General features: G+C 40.3%; 1 protein-coding gene across 4 annotated transcripts in view; it reads left to right on the top strand.

The window, feature by feature from the left end:
- The first annotated feature begins 200 nt into the window (after positions 1-200).
- si:ch211-45c16.2 (mitogen-activated protein kinase kinase kinase 13) overlaps positions 201-21115 on the top strand; it is a 42077-nt gene continuing 21162 nt past the window's right edge. Inside the window, exons 1-2 of one of the 4 annotated variants that reach the window (XM_060876871.1) lie at positions 201-631; positions 12544-12648. The gene's annotated coding sequence lies outside the window, so the exon portion shown is untranslated. Of the gene's footprint in view, positions 632-1458; positions 1785-12543; positions 12649-21115 lie in introns of those variants that run through there. The other 3 variants (XM_060876870.1, XM_060876873.1, XM_060876872.1) reach the window with 3 other exon arrangements.

Consider the following 21115-nt stretch of genomic DNA (forward strand, 5'->3'; position numbering starts at 1 on the left):
TTACCTAAAGGGTAGAAAGTGCGTAAACGTACCATAGACGCACAATATCGAGATATATATTTTTTTCTAAAATGAATGGTTTTATGTCAAACACTTGGCCGTGTCCTAAATCGCTTCTGTTTGCTTTTGTAGTGCACTTCATAGGGCGTGTAAAGTCGGTATGTTTTGCTGTATGTAGCTCGCTCGTGTAGGAAGTGAGGTATCATTCGGTTACGCATCCAGTCGTCGCCCTCGCGCAAGGTTACAGGTGTATTAACGTCAGGAGAGGAGGAAAAAAACAAGGAAGTGACGTAGGGGCTCACGAGACTCGGAATCAGATTAAACCGTCGGATAACCGTCAAAAATACGAGCTGCTTTTTTCAGACGACGGGAGAAGAGGAGGAGGAGGAGGAGGAATAAACCGGTATGAGCACGTTTTGTGTCTGTAGACCTCGTTTTAATCCTTCTGCCTCTCGGTTTTATGTTGATCTTGTCCAGGTTTTGCATCCAAACACCGGGAGACGTGGAGCTGTGACGTTTTACACGTTTTTTTCCTCCTTTCTAAACGACATGTATGGACGTTTTAGACGTTTTTAACACGATAAGATTTGCGTGTTTGCTTGATGTGAATTTCCTCGGATGCGAGTGTCAGGTTGGTGGATATTCACGTACCGAGTGTGTGATCGCAGGTGTTGTCTGATTACGTGACGGGAAATATCGCGATATCTGTAGCACGATATGTGTCACGGTTTGGTGTTAGGAAACGTATCGAACACGGTGAAGCTACACGTTTATATATTGCTGTGAATAAATAAATAAATAAATAAAGGTACAATGATGCAGTGGGTATCGAAATAAAGTTTAATGTGCGTTTTGTTGCTTGTTAATTTAATGTGAGTTTCATTTGCCTTCGTAACTAATGACACCGCATGTAAATATGTCACAATAACACTGTCTCTAGTATTTGTGTCTTTAGTATTGTGTTTATTGTAAATTTATTTTTACAAAATATTCCCCAATTCACAGCTTCAGGTTCAATCCTAAAGCTGTAGTTAGTGTGTTTTTTCTTCTCTCTCTCTCTCTCTGTCTGTCTGTCCCTCTCTGTCTGTCCCTGTCTGTCTCTATCTCTCTCTCTCTCTCTCTCTCTCTCTCTCTGTGTGTGTGTGTGTGTGTGTGTGTGTGTGTGTGTGTGTGTGTGAACTTGAGTTTCATTTGGTTTCTCTGTTTTCTGTGGCTTTCCAATATCATGTTGGTATGTCGAGTGGTGACTTGAAATTGCCCCTAAGTCCCTGTGTGTGTGTGTGTGTGTGTGTGTGTGTGTGTGTGTGTGTGAGAGAGAGAGAGAGAGAGACAGCAAGATTGTGCAGAGGTTCACCCCTGGCTTGGAACTGGTTGTATTCTTGTCTCATGCACAGTATTCCTGAGCAACCCTCACCTGTATAAATCAGTTTAAGATGACTCTTGAGAAGATGGTGGTGGTGGTGAAACTCTAGTATTCATTTGTGTCCAGTTGAACTTCAGCTGCAGGGCTTTTTCTTTGCTCAGCGATTTGGTTATCTTCACTACGATCAGATAGATTTCCTTTAGGAGCTGCTGCACAAAATAGCACTTCATGACTCCATGTTTATTGTGTTGTCCTGCTGATGTGGCGCAGCCTCTATGATCATAACCTGCGTAGTCAGCAGCTGCTGGGACCCACTTTCAAGATCATATGCGCTGTACTCTTGCAACTTTAAATATCTCATAAATATACCGGATATATTTTCTCCAGATGACTTTGAGAAGGTGCGTTGCATTTTAATAAGGTATTTATAACCCTAGGAGCTCTGTATAACATTTTAACCACTTTGATGTTCCTGGAACTGGGGGGTTATTATTATTGTTGTTGTTGTTGTTGTTGTTATTATTAGTTCTTTTATTGCCTCATTTTTGCTGCTTGTGTCATATAATATGTTCCCTTTAACATTAGTCTTTTGAATGAGAAGTCTGGAGACTGTATGTGTGTTTGTGATCTGTTCAGCAGAAGCACAATTAGAGAATCCTAGTTATAAAAATAAGAGAGTATTTCAGGAATGTTTTATCATGCTATGAAAGCAAACGAAATTATGTAAAAGTTATTGTTCAGTGAAATATTGTGATCCAGAAGTCAGATTCTATCCAGTTCCAAATAAAACCTGGAAACATAAACCTTTTTAAGTCGCCTTCATTTTAAGGTTTTGTTATGGGCTGAATAAAACCACACTTCTCCAACACAACGTCGCCCAATTTCCTGGGAACTATGGGTCTTTTGTGTCAGCTATGTGAACAATAGTCATGGGTCAGTTGCAGTTGTGTGGAGAAAGTGCTGTGTTTGTGAGGTTGGAAGTCGGTTGTGATGGACACAGCTAGAAGAGTTTGTCTGGCTTATTGAGTTAGCAGTTCCTGCTGTGTGTTCAGTAAAGGTTGCTGATAACTGATAACTGATATGTGCTGATAACATCAGTGATAACCAGTGTTGTATAAAGTACTAGAAAGCAATACTTGAGTAAAAGTACAAGTATCGTACTAGAAAAAGACTTTGGTAGAAGTGAAAGTCACCTTTTTAGAATTTTACTCAGGTAAAAGATATGAACTGTACTTAAGTATCAAAAGTAATTTTCTGATATTTAATGTACTTAAGTATTTGAAGTAAAAGTAAAATTTCAGTGATTTTTGGTAGGCATAAGAGGCAATTCATCCGGTAGGAAGAATCTTTCATTCCAAAGTACAGAAACATTTCTTGCAAATACGGCCACGGGTGTATAACGTTCTCTACTTCACCCTGTTCACCGAGTTCAACACTATCATCAGGGTGGTCGTCTACGATAACGGGAGGTCCTCCAGTAGGTGCTTCCATGGCGGTTTCAGTTGTGCTTCCTCCTCCTTTGGCAACATTACGCTGAAATAGAGCGTGTGGAGCTGCGTAATGCAATCTAGGAGCAGTGATTCGCCAAACCTCCCTTATTGCAGTCGCACACATTTCTTCTGATTTTATTTTGTAGTAACGAGTAACGAAGATGCTTAGTGGAAATATATCGGAGTAAAAGTATACATTTTATCTAGGAAATGTAGTGGAGTAAAAGTGAAAGTTGACATAAATTTAAATAGCTAAGTAAAGTACAGATACATGAAATTTCTACTTAAGTACAGTAACGAAGTATTTGTACTCCGTTACATTACAAGACTGCTGATAACTGATCTGGGCTGATAACATCAGTGATAACTGCAAGGTCATTTCCACACTATGACCGTGTATTCAGGGGGCTTATTGGTTTGCATATTTGCATCGGACCTCCAGGGTTAGTGTGTTGAATCCTGCTTCAATGCTGTGCATGTAGACTTCACCCTGTGCTTCACGTTTTCTCTAGGTATTCCATTTATGTGCGGATGGTGTGCGAGGTCCCTGGGATAGGCTCCGGGTTCCCTGTGACCATATGTAGGATAAGCAGTACAGAAAGCGGATGGTTGGATGGTGCAGTCGGCTGTGTGTGTCATGTATTTCATCTCCACCACAGCAGATACTCTGGTTTCTGCACTGATTCACAGTTTTATTTTTTGTTTTTAGAGAGAGTGAGACAGTTACAGACACAGGGAGAAAGAAAGAAACACTTTGTTATAGCTTTGTGAGAGACAGTGAGGGGGTGAAAGAGATGAATTTAGTGAGAGAGAGAGAGAGAGAGAGAGAGAGAGATTACAAAGGAAGACTAGTTTTCAGCTTAATGTTTTTAACCACCAATGCAATAACAAGTGTAATTAGAGAGAGAAAGAGCAAAGGAGACCAACACACTGTTTCACATGCTAGCATGTTTCTAATTACAATAACGAGAATGAGAGGTGCAGTGAAAGAGATGGCTTATGTGGGAATGTTATTCTTTTTCTTTTTTTTAACCACCAGCGTGTTTCTAATTATAATAATGAAAGAAAGAGATGGAGAGAATGAGGACGAGAGAAAGGGGCAGACAGACAGGCAGTGTTAACATGAGGGGAGGAAGACAGACATGTCGTATAATCTTTTTACTTAGCGACTGGAATATTTCTAATAACAATACTTGAAATTGGAGAAGGAGAGACACAGACACAGAGAGACAGACAGAGAGTGAATGGCTTAGAGAGATGTACACACACACAGACACAGTGAATGAGAGAGAGAGACATACAAACACACACACACACTTTCAGCATTTCTGTGTTCGCATGAATATGCGTCTGATTTATTACGTAATGACTGTTTCATGCACTCCAGCGTTGTTTGTAAACGGGGCATGTAACAGGCTGCATGAATGTCCAGGAGCAGCTCGACTTTGGAAAGAAATGTGCTCTTCAAATATACCACCTAAATATTAGTATCTCATGAGCAGCAGAATGTCAGGAGTAAGAGCACCTTCGAGACTGACGTGTGATACTGTAGCTAATAAGAGAGATTTGTGATCAGACACAGAGAACATGAACAGGAATAACCATTCTGTTTTATGGACTGATCTCTCCCTAGAGAAACACCATCAGTCCTGTGTGTATCTCTTTCACCATCTGCTGCCTTCCTTTTCTCTATTTCTCAAGTTGGCTATTTGTCCTGGTTTGTTGATTAAAAGCCATCCTCAACGTGACAAAGCTAGCTGCTCGTCGTCCAACCTATTTTTTTTGTAACGGGAAGTAGTAACGTCTCAGCTCAGAGCCGCATATTCCTCCCCGATACATTGTTCAACGCCAGAGTTTTTTTTTTCTTTGTTTTTGTTTTTTCTTTTGAATGCATACGTTTCATTGTGTTTAATGTTCCCCATCAGCCTGAGAGGAAACACAGACTTTATATTATAATATGAAAATGATATTTTTGCATATGCATTGTGTGTTTGCGGAGTGGCGTTGCATTGTTAATGTACTTAATATTTATGTGTGCTTCCCTACCCCTCTGTGTCTTTGTCCCTGTGTGTCTCACTTCCACTCCTCCCCCTCCATTCCTTCTCACTCTCCATGGGCTACATCTTCTTCTTTTTTTTTAACACCCCCTTCCCCCTGCTGAGTGACATTTCGGTAATGATGCTGTCTCTCTCCTCTTCTCCCCAGGGTCAGGGCTGTGTAAAGTTTCTCAGAGCTTCCACCTGAAACAAATCTGCTCATACGATTTCTACAGACTTGAATCCTCACCAAATGACACCACCGTCCCAGATGACTTACTAGACATTATGCAATATGTAATCTAGCATCTAGTGTATGACTTTTAGAAGGGTAGTATAGTCTCAAATCAAATACCGTCATTTGTTTTTTTTTTTTATTTTTTCTAACCAGATGTTTGACCGTTGTTGACGAACGACAAATAACATTTAATGCTATCAGCTATTAGCTTTAACAGAATACAGTGAATTTCAAAATGTTGAAGAATAAATCCAAGCTAATTTAAAAGCCATTTGTAAAATGTCTTGTCCAACGGCGTATTGTCCGCCATCCAGCCTCAGTGTCCGGTAGCTCCGCCCCTCTTCCACTATGTAAGCAAAGCTGCGAGTGTCGAGTGCATGAAATGTCCAACATTCCACACTTTTATGTATTTTTTTGAGAATAACTGCATGATCCGGGTTCTTGAAGCGCACTTGTCCTTGTTGGGATTTTTGGTACGTTTACACTATTTATACCACAAAATAGTATAGAATAGGGAATAAGTATATACGTTTTGGGATGTGCTGTCAGCATCTGCTGTTTAGCAAATGGTTCATACTCCATCTAAACAAACATTCACCTGACTACAGTCAAGTAAAAAGGGTTAGGAGCATAGAGTTGGGTAGCATAAGCTCCAGCCAGATGTTTGTTGGGTTAAGCTTGGAAACTCATTAGGGTTGATTATACCGTTTCACCCAGATTTGAGTAGCGGCTCAGACCATGCCAGAAAAGAGACTCTGTATGCAGTCTGTAAAATTGTATTTATTTATTATTTATTAAGGGTTAACAAAAATTTCATACAATTAATTGCATCATAAGATAGAACAGCCAGTCATGTTTCAGTATGCAAATGTGCCTTCTGCTATTATACCAGTTCACCCGGAAATTGATGGGCGTGTTAAAATCTTCCTTTTTTTTTTTTCCTAAAATTTTCCTCTTCCTTTTTTTTCTGTTGTGTAATTGTGAAACCAGCGTGACAACCTGTTAAGATACACATCTATTTTGGTGGCCGGCGGGTATGCTCGTGTATTTTTAATGTTCACACCATGTGTAGATGTGTACAGTATGTTGGTGTTCTGGGCAGTTTATATGCCACTACATGCGTGTGCTCTCCTGCGCTGGTGTTTAGATGATGCTGCCGAGGCTGTAGCGTTCGTCACGGGTCAGCGCGCTGCTATAATTACTCCTGCCTTCAGCTTCTCGTAGTTTGTGTTTTTAAAAAAGGAAAAAAGGGAGAGGCTTTCCTGTCTTTCTCTTTCCTTCTCTACTGTAATTTCCTTTTTCTTTCATTAGCATTCATCCCATCCATGTCTTTGTCTGATCTTATGTTTCACAAAAAGGACACCGTCACGTCTACTTCTTTTTCAAAGGCATGGTCAGATATTTTTAGATAGATGTCCAGTCTGATTTTTCTTTTGCACTCTTTAAAAACACAGTCCTTCCTCAGTCCTCGTCCCCGTCGTCCCTGCTGTGCTGTGAATTGCTCCATGTACGTGAATTGTACCCTCTCATGGTGAATACTGTTAATCAGCTGCTGACTCAGAGGTTGGACTTGATATTGGATTGCAGACCCTCTGGCATTGGACATGCACTCTCCTGAGGACTGATTATAACCTACTTACATAACTGGCAGTGTCAGCGGTGTGTCCACTTTGTGCGTGTCTAATGAAGGAGTACTGCCCGTGTCAAAGCACTGATGAACGACGGAGGACTTGATTACACCTGCTCTCTGCTGTATCGTACACATCTGAGTATGTGATTGATTAGTGTGTGACAGCCATAGTCCTTATGGCCTGGAAGTCACTTAATGACTGAATTCTGAATGATTTATTTATTCATTTCCTTTACACTTGTAGTCAATCCATGACTTATGGACTCATGAAATTTATCCAGTTCTTAGAAGTTTGGTTATCAGCTGATATGTGATCCATGATCCACTCAGGTCAGTCTAGTCAGTTCTTTGTGATTGTTGTGGCCAAAGATCTGTCAAGGTTTTTTTTTGTGGTTTGTTTTTTTTTTTTTTTTTTTAAGAATTTGCTGTGCAAGTTTTGCAAGTACAGGATTCTTTTTTTAAACTCCTACCAGTAAAGACACATGTAATTATCTTCTATGATGGCTGCCCTCATGTACGGTGCACGTGAACCAAGGAGGGCTTCGGCTGAGTGTGTGTTTTGATGTCACACGATGGCTTTATTTATTTATTTATTTATTTAATTAATTTCTCTGAATGCTGAGTTAAGTGCCGCTCACACTGCATGCTGGTCGATTTAACACATGCTAACTATTCTACAAGAAGTGCATCAGATTTGAAAATATTTACGATCAAATCTGATTCAGTTTTAATCCAGTGTTTGAAGCCAGCGCTGACCCTGCTCTCAGTACGCCTGAGAAAAGCAACAGAGATTTTTCATCAGTTTGGCTTGATGAGTTTTAGTTTAGGGTTTTGTATTCTTTTTAATTCTTTGTTTGTGTTTTTGTATCCCCCGCCCCATCCCGCTTATCCACTCATCACATCTGTTATGGCAGATAAGACTGGCGTGTCTTTATACAGATCTTTATAAAAGTCATAAAGTGCTGTAATATATTGTGATAATTGTGATATTGATTTATTTATGTGATCACATCAACTAACCTTGAGTACATTTTCCGTAACTTTAGTGTATTGCAAAGCAAATTTGTCCCTATTCAGGTTTTGTGTTATTAATGCATCAGGCAAGAGAGCTGTCAGTGTGTGTGTGTGTGTGTGTGTGTGTGTGTGTTCATGCAAAGGACACAGGAGCTGTCGGTACCTATGTTCCTATCTTGCTGAAATAGTAATGAGAGTGTAACAGATCTGGCACCTGGCTGTCTCTCTTTCAGCCAGCGACTGCAGCCTGAAGTGAGAGAGACGGCTTCTTATCCATACCCGGCTTTGACCACCTTTACTTCCAAATAAAAGCTACGTGACCTATTTGATTTCTGTGGTGTTAAGAGATTACTTTTTTCGAGAGTTGTTAAGGTGGATTAGACGCAGCTTTTGAGGACATGGCCTGGAGCGTAAAGTGTGTAATAAACCGAAACAAGCTGGAAAGTCCCTGAATCGTTCGAAACAGCTACACAATAGGCTGTATGTTAGGTTGAGCGTACCTTGTGACAAAAAAAAAGCTAAGAATGAAATGCACGTAGCTTTGTTTGTTTTTATTTATTTATTTTAAAGAATACACTGAAAATAAAAAGCATTAACCCGATACTTTTTCAAAATCCTGAAAAATATTAATCGCACCTGAGCTGAGAATCAAACCCACAACAACCCCAAACAGACAAATGACCACTGCACTAATCAGTGTCATTGTCCTTATGAGTAATATTTTTATTCAGCATATTTAACAGCATATTTAATCATATGTTCCTACTTCTGTTTCTTCTTATTACTTCTTGCTGATGGTGTGTTTGGATCGAAAGATCTTTGGAATTTTAGTCATGTTGTGCATCAGGGTTAGGAAGTCTTCTGGCACTCTCACCACAAACAAACTCTCAGCGTACTGTAGTCAATATTCATCTACAGGCCCAACTCGTGCACCTGTAATGTGTGTGGGTGTGTGTGTGGGTGTGTGTGTGTGTGTATGCACACAACATACATACATAAAACGTATATTTCCCCCTCTTCTTTCCCTTTTCCCCAAGTTTCATTATGCACAGTTCCGTGTTTTGGGTTTTCTTGTAATGTTGCCTATGTTGGGTTTTAATTCAGTGGTTTAATCACCAGTCACTGTACTATGAAGATCTGACTCATGGTTGCCAGATATGTGGACAGCACAACCAACATTCCACTTGCCACTTATATTTTCACTTATATATCCACAAATATTCGTGTGTGTGTGTGTGTGTGTGTGTGTGTGTGTGTGTGTGTGTGTGTGTGTGTGTGTGTGTGTGTGTGTGTGTGTGTGTGTGTGTGTGTGTGTGTGTGTGTGTGTGTGTGTGTGTGTGTGTGTGTGTGTGTGTGTGTGTGTGTGTGTGGTTTCACCAGACACACCCACATAAATTCGTGTGTGTGGAACTATTAACCTTAAAACTATATATTTTTTCTAAAGTGTTAAAAAAAATGCAAAGCTAAGAATGCAACTTGGACAAAACTGCATTTAGTGCAAATATAATTATTTACAAAAGTCTTTTCCAAACACCGTTACACTTTAAAGGACTTTCCATTAGGATTAAATCCTTTTATTGTCGCTATCATAGCAAAACTGATCCTGGGTACGGACTTGGTTGCACCTCTGATTAAACGTATTTTATCCAGCTGGATTATTTGCTTGCTTTTTTTAATGCTCTTTGTTCTTTGCTTATACAATCGAAAACAGCAGCTGACAAATTATAGCCAACAGACTTCCTGGTTATTAAAATTCCTGGTTCACTAGCTCCCAAGTATGCATTTAATTAGCATATCAAAACAATTAGGCGTCTCTGCGACACATGATTAACTTTTTAAACCTGCCACTTCATAACCATTTGAGTCATGTGAATCAGCTTGAACACAATCAGCAAGCTCTCTCCAAACGCAAGTTAAATCTAAGACTAAAAATGATGGTTTCCTTAAAACCAGACACAAGGTCTATATGTTGTAGCCCATCCACGTTCATTTGCTATTCAACATTAATCACAAAGACAGCAGCAGTCATGTGTGAAATGACTTATTTTAATGTAATGGCTTATTTCATTGCTCATGTGGAGCTAGTGAGTAGGGAGCACACACCAGACCCTTAGGGTGTGACGGGGGAGCCACCGATTAGACATGGTGCTTCCCTCAATTTAAGCAGAGACCCCACCACCACCACACACACACACACACACACACACACACACACACACACACACACACACACACACACACCAGAGGTTTGTGTCAGGCATGAGCAGCTGTTCAGATGCTGGTCCTGCAGCAGAGCAGTTGTTTACATGTCCTATTATAAAACACATTCAGCACTCGAAACTCCGCTGCCTTTATATCTGCCACAATCATCAGTTTGTCTTTGTGCCCGCTAGGTTAAAGGTTCAGTAAATAAGTTTTTACATTGTCCTTGGCTAAAACACACACTGCTGCCATTTCACTTTTGATTACATTTCAGAGTTTCTTTTTTCTCTGTTTTTTGCACACATTTAACTGCATTTGCACACAGTTAACTGCATTGCAGCTGATTTTAATGTTAAACTATTAGAATTAACTTTCTTTAGATTGTTTGCATTGCATTTCTCCTCCTTTTCTTTTTATTCATTTTTTTATATATATATATATATATATATATTTTATATTTACATATTTTTTTTTCCCCTTTTTTAAAAACAATACTGCCGTTTTGCTGGCAGTTTTGTTACAAGACTATATCCTAATGTCTTTGAGAATCGTCAGACTTAAAGAATGAATGTTTTTTTTTTTTTTTATCCACTGATAGTTAAGTTTATAGTAATTTCATTAAAACAGTTGTAACAGTTACTTCTCTCTCTGTCTGCCATTTGGTCTATATCTATATCTCTATAGATAGGTCTGTCTATTTACAGTGGTGTGAAAAAGTGTTGGCCCCCTTCCTTTTTTGCACGTTTGTCACACTTTAATGTTTCAGGTCAAACAACAAATTTAAATATTAGTCATAGATAACAAGTAAACACAACATGCAGTTTTTAAATGAAGGTTTTTATTATTAAGGGAAAACAAAATCCAAACCCACATGGCTCTGTGTGAAAAAGTGTTTGCCCACACAACAACATCCAAAGAACTGCAGGTCTCCGTTAAAGTCAGTGTTCATGACTTCATAAGAAAGAGACTGGGCAAAAATGGCCTGCATGGCAGAGTTCCAAAACGAAAACCGCTGCTGAGCAAAAAGAACATAAAGGCTCGACTCAGATTTGCCAGAAAACATCTTGATGATCCCCAAGACTTTTGGGAAAATACTCTGTGGACTGACGAGACAAATGTTAAACTTTTTGGAAGGTGTGTGTTCCATTACATCTGGCATAAAAGGAACACCGCATTTCAGAAAAAGAACATCACACCAACAGTACAATATGGTGGTGGTGGTGGTGGTAGTGTGAAGGTCTGGGGCTGTTTAGCTGCTTCAGGACCTGGAAGACTTGCTTCATTATAACAAAAGGGCTGAAAGACTACACGTGGATAAGGTTGTGCCAAAAATTAGTCATTCAATCTACCACAATATTTTTCTGGAAGACCAAAAATCCTGAAGGACAATGTGTGGCCATCCGTTAGTGACCTGAAGCGACTTGGGTTCTGCAGCAGGACAATGATCCAAAACACACCAGCAAGTCCACCTCTGAATGGCTGAAGAAAAACAAAATGAAGACTTTGGTGTGGCCAAGTCAAAGTCCTGACCTGAATCCTATTGAGATGCTGTGGCATGACCTTAAAAAGGTGGTTCATGCTCGAAAACCAATGTGGCTGAACAATTCTGCAAAGATAAGTGGACAAATTCCTCAACAGCGCTGTAACAGACTCCTTGCAAGTTATCACAAATGCTTGATTGCAGTTCTTGCTGCTAAGGGTGGTACAAGCAGTTATTAGGTTTAGGGGCACTTTTTCACACAGAGCCATGTGGGTTTGAATTTTGTTTTCCCTTAATAATAAAAACCTTCATTTAAAAACTGCATGTTGTATTTACTTGTTATCTATGACTAATATTCAAATTTGTTGTTTGATCTGAAATATTAAAGTGTGACAAACGTGCAAAAAATAAAAAAATCAGGAAGCAGCCAACACTTTTTCACACCACTGTATATCTGTCTATCTATCTGTCTATCTATCTGTCTATTTGTCTCTCTGTCTACAGTATCTGTCTATCTCTGTCTACAGTATCTGTCTATCTATTTATCTTTGTCTCTGTATCTCTTCATCTCTATCTCTCTCTCTCTTTCTTAAATGCAGCCGTTCATGTTACTGAGAAATCGTTACCTAAACTCCGTTCTATAAATAAATGTCTTCCAGAATGCATTGTTGTATCATCTGTGCTTATTATTTACTGTCTTCTTTAATTAAGAAAGCCTAAATTATTTCAGGTCTCTGAATGTCTGTCACTGTAAAAAATGTATAAGAGCAGAATATTCTCATCAAATTTGATCAACACATTCTGACCAATCAGACTCAGCAACTCAACAGTGCTGTTGTATGATCTGACTTAATAGCTGTTGGACGTAATCCCTCAAATCTCCCGTCTTCTCTTGTCATCGTATTTTCTTCTTGTCTTTAGGGAACCTGAGTCTATGTTAAGATATGAGCTTTCCCTGCTGTATGGCTCTATACGGCACAAAACCCACACCGACGCCATCACTTACTTGTTACAGTCAACATACAGATTAGAGAAATAACGTCTGTTCGATCGTGGTTTCAGGCTTGTGACCTGTGTGTTATGTTTGCAGGTGAAGTGGAAAAGCAAGGAAAGGGCAGGGAGTGAAGAAGAAGAGCTTGGATTTGGAGATTTCGTCAGACGTGGCAGAAAGACATGCTCACCAGCCTCACCACAGGTAAACGTCTTCACTGCTTTGTTGCCGTTCAGGAGCAGACACTCGCAGTGGAAATGGAGTCATGCGAAGTGAAGTCAGTCAGCTTTCATATGAGATTGAGGAGAAATGAGGTGCACTTTGTACATGTGCTGCTTTTCAAATATGGACCATTAACTAGTCCAGCAGGGAAGTGGAATCTCTCCTCTCATGCTTTGTTAGCTAGCACTGTTTAGCCCAGTTTCCAGGTATCCAAAGTAATAACACATGAACAACTGGTTAAGTGCATTAATACAGACTAAGGGTAAGGAATGAGTAGACCTTCAGGGACTGGCTGACCTATTTTTTGTCACGATCCAGAGAAGGGGATCATGGGTAAACATGGCACGCAGATGCACAGACATGTGCTATTACGTAGTCCTCCCACAAGCTAACTACGCATTGCGCATCTCTTCGGTGCTTCAGATCACATGTTAATCCTTTCTACCAGAACACCGGTGTCTCATTCTGACAGCAGAACGGAAATCGACTTATCAGACATTTTCAGCAAAAACACTGTAGAAATGAATTCATTATTTTATCGCAGCAAGTCTGACGTAAATTTGTCAGGACACTGTTGGCTTTCAGTGAGGGACATGAGACATTAACTACCATTGTTGAGCGTGATGTGAGTGAGCAATGCTAAACTTGTGCAAATTTCATTTTTTTGTCCTCTGTCAAACAGCATGTCTAAGCTTTGTCTGATAGGTCTCAGGTTTGCCTGAAAAAGAAGCCTAGAGGTAAGTTTTGTTTTGCAGGGTCACCAGGGTCAAGCCCTGCATTCGGTTTCTACGATTAAAAACCGAGTAGAAGCAAAAGGCATGTGTGAATTGTCTCTGCTGATTTAGCCACAGCAGTTCTACAGAAAAGTGCAGAATGACATGTACAGTAGTCCTGCCCTGGTGTTTGTTTGGCAGCAATAAAACTGATCACACTCCCTCTTCCTGAGCATGTGTTGGATATTTTGTGGAAAAACCCATCAGATCACTGTGGCTGAATTCATGGCAGCCAAAATAAATAAATAGGTTTTCACCATTTATGCCTTTAACCCACTTTGGCACCAGGACACACCCACACATCATGTACATTTGCGGACGCACACACGCGCGCACACACACACACAGATGGATTAATAGATATTCACAAAAATTTCTAGGTATACTTTCTAACCATCTAAAAAAAAAGGGGGGGGGATATAGGCTGAACGTGTTTGTGTGTGTGTGTGTGGGGGGGGGGGGGGGGTGTTAAAAGTGTGTGTTAAAAGTGTGTGTTATGGTTGATTAAATCTGATAACAGTTGCTTTTAGAATACCAGCATGTTGGCATTTTTCAGGTTTTATTTCAACTAACTGTATAGTCAAAAAGAGCATTAGTATTAGAGCATTAAAAACACCAATACTAAAAGCTTGTGTAACATGAAATAAATTTTTATTGACCCACACACTTTAATGAATGGATGAACTAAAAGAATAAGGAATAAAATTAATTAAAAAAAAAGAAACAATCCTTTTTTGTGGAAAACTACTTGAATTGGTGAAATTACAGACATAGAATTCTTCTCTTGAACACTTATCAGCGAAGATACATGTGTAATCACTTTCTGTGATAGCTGTCCTCATTTTTGACACGCGTGAATCGAAGAGTGCGTTGGCGGAACTATAGTATTCTATGAATATGCAAATTGGAAACCCCCCAACACTTCTGTTTCGCTGTGGAACATCAGGTCCTTTGCATGTCAAAGCATGATTGGCTGTTTGATTTTCTGACGCGCCAACATTTAATGGGAATGTGTTGAATTATTTTTTCGACTGTTTATGAAAATTGTGTGAAAGACTGATATAAACCCACTGCAGTGACAATATTTTCTGTTTCTACTGCACACATAATTAGCTGAAAGTGTTTGATAATTAATAAAACAGATTTCTTGGTTGAAGGTGACTTTAAATAGAGCTGTATCAAAAAGACGGACTCTCATGTGCGCACACGCACACACACACACACACACACACATATATGTATGTATGTATATTTATGAGAACGATGAGAACAGCATTAATCTGAGCTATGCAAAATGTCCTTCCTAACAAATCCTTGCATTTTAAATATTGCGGTAGATCGAATGACCAATTGTTGGCACGAAATTATCCACGTGTAGTCTTTCAGCCCTTTTGTTATAATGAAGTTTATAGTAATTGTCATTTGAGCAGATCTCAGAGCTGTTCTAGCTGTTCTAGCCTTAAGATGCTCCATACATTCCTAGCCTCTCTGTTTCATAGAAAAGGCCACTGTGCCACTGATTAAAGCCTTTCCCTGACGTCAGAGAGCAGTTATTAATCATTGTGTTGTTTTTGGGCAGCGTTCTCGGCTGAAGCGTGCTGTGCAGCCACTTTTATAAATAACTGCAGAGAGAAAATCTTAAAGGAGCGAAGGCACGTGTGATTGGAGACAGGACACATATGGAAGATGCACACAGAATCCGGTTAACTTGTTTAAGCATATGTATATATGTGTGTATGTATATGTGTATATAGTATATATTATATATTTTGTATATATATATTTTAGATATTAGATATAGATATGTATGTATGTTTCATAATAAAGTACTGTAAGAGTGTCCTGTTCACCATCTGAATTTTTTCTCATCTCCTGGTCTCTTTTGGTTGCCCCTCCCCTACTCAAACACCCACCCACCCCTCGTGTGTGTGTGTTTGGTGCTGCGTCACGCCTGCGTCACCAGGCCCCCTTCATTCATGAAATGTGACGCAAGCAGCACCAGCTCTGCTACCACCCACTCTTTCACGCCGACACTGCAGGCTCTCTCTTCATCCATCTCTCTCTCTCTCTCTCTATCTCCCCCTCTGTCTGTCTCTCTCACTCGGCTGTTTTCTCCTTTGCTCAGCCTGTCTTTGAAAACCAACCATGCATCCTGGTGCTGTTATCTGTAAGTAATTTGCTGTAGTGCTATTTGTGTGTGTGTGTGTGTGTGTGTTTAGAGAATGTACTGTACCTTCCTGAATAGGTTTATTTCCTCAGTTTGTTCTACAAAGGCTGTCTAAATGTGTGTATTCCATGATAACCCATTAATTAAACCAGCGGATGTGTGTTTGTGTATGAAATGTGTGTGAGTAAATGTACATGCGCATGTGCGTACTTGTGCTATGTTTGGCTCGACCAGCGATGCTGAGGTTTGATGCAGTAGTTTTCTTCTTGCTGTCCTCTGCTGAAGGACAAACATCACTCTCTCCATTTCCATCTTACATCTTCCTTATATTTATCTGTGTAGAAAATGGTGTGTGTCTGTCTGTGTGTGTGTGCGTGTGTGTGTGTGTGTGTGTGTGTGTGTGTGTGTGTGTGTAAAATATATATCTGCTGTGTCATTCATTCACAGATCCGTTCCATTCTCTCTCTCTCTCTCTCTCTCTCTCTCTCTGTGTGTGTGTGTGCTGAGATAGAGGAGTGTAGCTCAGTTCATCTGTGCGTCTGCTTAGCATGTTTATATAATGTCATCTGAGAGAAATAGAGAGTGAGAGAGAGGGCAGTCAGCAGAATTGCACTCTCAGATTGACAGTTATCTATTCATTAATAAAATAAAAATCAGGATCTTAAAGATCACATGATGTATATTTTAGAAAACCATAGTTTGACATCATTTCTCATAATATCAATATTATATCATCATATCCGTATCCCTCAACCCTAGTTGTGTTTATTGGATAGTGTAGTGGGGGACACCATGCCTTGGTGGTTAGCACGTTTACCTCACATCTCTGAGGACAGGGATCCTCCCCCAGTCCAAAGACATGCCTTGTAGACTGATTGGCATCTATAACTCGTGTGTGTGTCTGTGTGTGTCCCTTGAGTCCCCACAACCCTCTGTAAGATAAGTGGTACAGAGGATGGATGGGGCATAACACGACTCGTCTTCATATGTAGCATTTCATAGATTAACACTAAAGACTATTTTTACTTTAATTCAAGGGTTTGAAGGAACCCTGGATTATTATATACAAAACAAACTACATCTTCCAGTGTTGAATTCTAACGATAATGTTAAAAGGAGATAATTTGTACAATTGTGTTGTTAATCTCCATATAGTTTCCGTTTAGTTTTAGCTAACTTCCCAGCTTCACTTGTGTGTGCTTTAGTGTGCTTGTGTGTGTTTGTGTATAAATAAGCCGCAGCTGTATGCAACAGTAATGGACGCTTTAATGTAAAATATTGATTATTTCGCTTATTTAAGGGTTTTTAAGAGCTCAGGAAGACTGAGAAGAGAGATGGTGAGATGCACAGAAAGAGACACCAGTAGAGAGGGAGGGAGACAAGCAGTGAGGCACAGAGAGAGAGAGAGATGTACAGAGTTACTCCGAGAGAGACGGGCTTACAGAGGAGAGCTGAACAGAAAGACCGAGAGAGAGACAAAGGTTTAGAAAGAGAGTGAGAGCTACATTGAATGAGACATGGAGATGCACAAAGATAGACATGGACTGAGGCATTGATGGACAAACGCAAAAAGAAACTGAGATAGATGGAGGAGAGAGACACTAAGTGATGGAGGTACAGGGGGGGGGAATGACACACACACACACACACACACACAGACAGACAGAGCTGGGACTCCTAGATCATAGTAAACGGCTGGTTTAAAAGAATGTGTCTGTTTCGCCGTATCTCTTTAACCCACTCTCTCTGATGTAATAAACCCCACAGACATCCTCCTGTGCTATTCATGCTGTCCGGCACGCTGGCTTTTATGTCTGTTGATTTAAAAGCTATGTGCTGATTGTTAAGGGGGAGCAGCTGGTCAGCTGTGGCCTCTCTCCTCCTCCTCTTCCTCCTCCATCTCTCCACTCAACCGCCCTCCCCCTTTCTCCCTGCCTTCGGCTCTGTTCACATGGAGCCAGCTCCACTTCTGTCCTTTGTAGTCACTCTGGGATCTTTTCCCATTTGGGCTGCAATCGTATCAGTCCAGCAGCAGAATTACCTCCTTCTGTCTCTTCACTGTCTGACAACTTCTCTTTCTCTCTGGTTGTGTTTCTACACACACACTTCCCGTTTTTATATCCAGATCTTTATATCACAACATAGTAATCGGTTGTGTTGGGAAACGTTCATTTTGATTAACGGATTAAAAATCTATCTTGTGTCAAGCACAGAACATATGGTGTGTATATACACTAATGTAAATATCACGCTGTGTTCCTAAATTACCTTACTGCTGTTCACATCAGTCTTCTTAGCAGATGGGATTTAGGATTAAAACTTGAGAAATAATTCATGCTGCTGCGTTGAAGCACATGCGACTAGAAGAACATGGATATAAAAAGAAATTGTGTTCAGTCCTGTTTAAGTAATATAATTGCGTATAGTTAGAATTGTTCAGCAAAACGTGATCAGCGTTTAATTGTATTCGTGGCTTTGAAATTACGTGATCGAGTCGTGTCGGATGCTCAGAAAGTAATTGTGTTATGCAATGTTACTCAATTCAGTTATATGCTTATTTAAAGAAATGAAGATATTTTGTTATCAGTTTATAAAGCAGCCGTCTTTTTTCGTTTCTACGATTAAGCTGTAATCACGACTTTGAGCCATTAGTCAATTTCAATTCAAATTGGATGAACCTGCTGGAGTTTGATGCTGTCTGTGGATTGATAGAGCTGTGCTTGTGCTTGAGGGGGTTCTTTAGTTCTCATAATAAGAGATTTGGGCCCAGAATAAAGACTGTAATTACTCCGTTTGGTGTGTAGAGGTAGAATTGCGTGCCAGAAAACTACCCTCTTTTCTGTAACGTCTCTTTTTGTCTCCCGATTTCTACAAATATTTAAAAGCTCTTGATTTTGATTCCGTCTCCAGAGAGGCACATAAGTAGGATGTGAGTGGATGATGATTGGTAATGATAATGCATTGCTTCTGTCGCATGCGAGAGCACCTTTTGCATTCACTGCGGTTTAAAGTGGTCTCGTTGCTCTAGGGACCGGGGAGAGATGTTAGAAGGTCGCACACTCCAAGCCATTTTCTCGCTCGTCTGTTGGCTGTATGTTTGTGTTATTTTGGAGCATGACGAGTGCCTCTGCCTCGGTGAATCACAGCACACGCTGCCCACTATCCACGTTTACAGCCGACTTTATCTTGTCAGGTTAACGCGCACGTCTCACCAAGGCCTGTGCATGTTGACGTGTTGACGCCAGCCCTTAGCATCAAATTGCACATAAACAACGATCATGCACTTTGTAGGAAATGCTGTTATGGAGCGGATCAGATGTTGAAAGAAAACGTTCTAACTTTCTGTGTCTGTGTGATTGTGATTGTTTCAGATGTATCTCAGGTCCCAGTATCCTGTATCATTTGAATGAGACTTAGATGCCAGATCTCCTCTAGGTGTGTGCTAAGGAAGAAATCTGGATTATTGCAGTCGTACTGTTTTGGATGTGACTTCAACTTGATTTGACCTGCAAATTCCTAGTAGAGCATCAGCAATACAGAAATTGGTAATGTGCCCTTGTTTTAAACCAGTCTTTACTTTTTCAGTATAACATAGCCAATCATTCTAGCAGTATGTGATAGGACAGAGAGAGGAAACTCCTGGAGAACATGGTGGAAACCCACCAAATACCTGAATAAGAAGAGAAATGTTATTGAAAATGTCTACAATAAACTGAGCTCAAGATAGAACTGGGGACTTCAGTGCTGAATCAGTCTTTGTGCAATAAGTCCCAATCACATGACTGTGTGGGAAAATACTGGGAGAGAAAACGAAATAATACAAATCAAATACACTAACTAGACTGTGAAAATGTACTTGCAAGAAAAATTTATCTGCGAACACTGATGTAAGCTCTATACAGATGAAATTACTTCACATTGGGTTAAACAGTGAAGGTGCTACTCATCTCCTCATAGCCCTATGGCCTTGGTCTGATCCAGAGTGTCCAATCTGATTCGCACAGGGACTTTTTTACAATTTAATCTAATTTACAGGATTAGATCGGTCACCCCTCGTCCGATCAATTTAGTCCTGTCTGAATAATCACCTCTGTGATACTGAAGGCAGATTCAGTCACGAGTCACAAGTGTGATCCTGCAAGCTGATTAACGGAAGCATTATAATGACCATTATACTGTATTAAGGTATTATAAGCTAGAGGTAGATAAAATGTAAACATGTCACAGTATACTACTTTTAGTTTATTAGAAATAAAAGCGTAGCTGAAGCACTGCCAGTTCTGTCAGAACCTACAAAATGAATGCAAGCATAAATAATCCAGTGATCATTATATTATATATTGTCTCATATTCAAGTTTGTCGAAAAATCAGCTCTATGGAATTTCACACGCATTTGTTTTGCCTCGGGAGTTTTGTCACAGGGTTGTTTAAGCGTTAGATGTCACATCGATCACATCCAAATATGGCATTTGATACTCGATCTTGCTATGTATGGGCCTAATATTTTTATTTTAATCCAACATTATTTTCTGTACACTTAGCAGGAATTAATAAGTTCAACAACATTTCTGCTAATGTGATTTTTATCTGCATTATAATCTTCTCCAGAATCCTGGAGCAGAAAACGGTTTAAAAAGAAAAAATGGTTACTCAGATACTGGTCCAGTATTGAGGGGGGAAAAAAAGTTAAGTCTAGCAACTGATAGCAAATTCATTATTCAGGTCCTCCATTACATTAGGTGCATTCACGTCTCTAAGCAGGATAAGGTATACTATCACAGTCTACAGTCCTTCAGGAGTTTCTCTCGCTCCCTCAGCTCCTCCTCTTCTCAGCAGCAAACATGGCAAAACTCTAGACTTCAAGTGTCACTGTAATGGGCTGCCTCATTGATTTTATGAGTATACTCCTAATTGGAGCGTTTATCTCTGAAAATAACTGAAGGTTGATTTGCGCCGTACAGAACTGGAGTGAAAATGATGAGCAGGAGAGAGTGGGGATGTTTTATTTATTTATTTTTGGCTCGGTTACGTGATGTGACGTGACGTACGGCTAAGTATGGTGACCCATACTCAGAATTCGTTCTCTGCATTTAACCCATCCAAAGTGCACACACACACATCAGTGAACACCCAGTGGGCACACAGCAGTGGGCAGACATTTATGCTGTGCCGCCTGGGGAGCAGTTGGGGGTTCGGTACCTTGCTCAAGGGCACCTCAGTCGTGGCCGGCCCAAGACTCGAACCCACAACCTTAGGGTTACGAGTCAGACTCTAACCATTAGGCCACGACTTCCCCTATGATCAGATTATTGGTTTGCCTGCCTACCTCAGTCCGGTTCAGCGAGAGAAAGACCGAGATGGACAGACAGACACCGAGGGAGACAGAGGGACTGACAATGGGGGGGGGCAGACAGACACACACAGGTACTGAGGGGGAGAGACGGAGAGAGAAACATGCACACAGACACTGAGGGAGAGAGAGAGACACTGATGGAGTGAGAGAGAGAC

Source organism: Tachysurus vachellii, chromosome 8 (genome assembly GCF_030014155.1).
Source record: "Tachysurus vachellii isolate PV-2020 chromosome 8, HZAU_Pvac_v1, whole genome shotgun sequence".
Taxonomy (NCBI): Eukaryota; Metazoa; Chordata; class Actinopteri; order Siluriformes; family Bagridae; genus Tachysurus; species Tachysurus vachellii.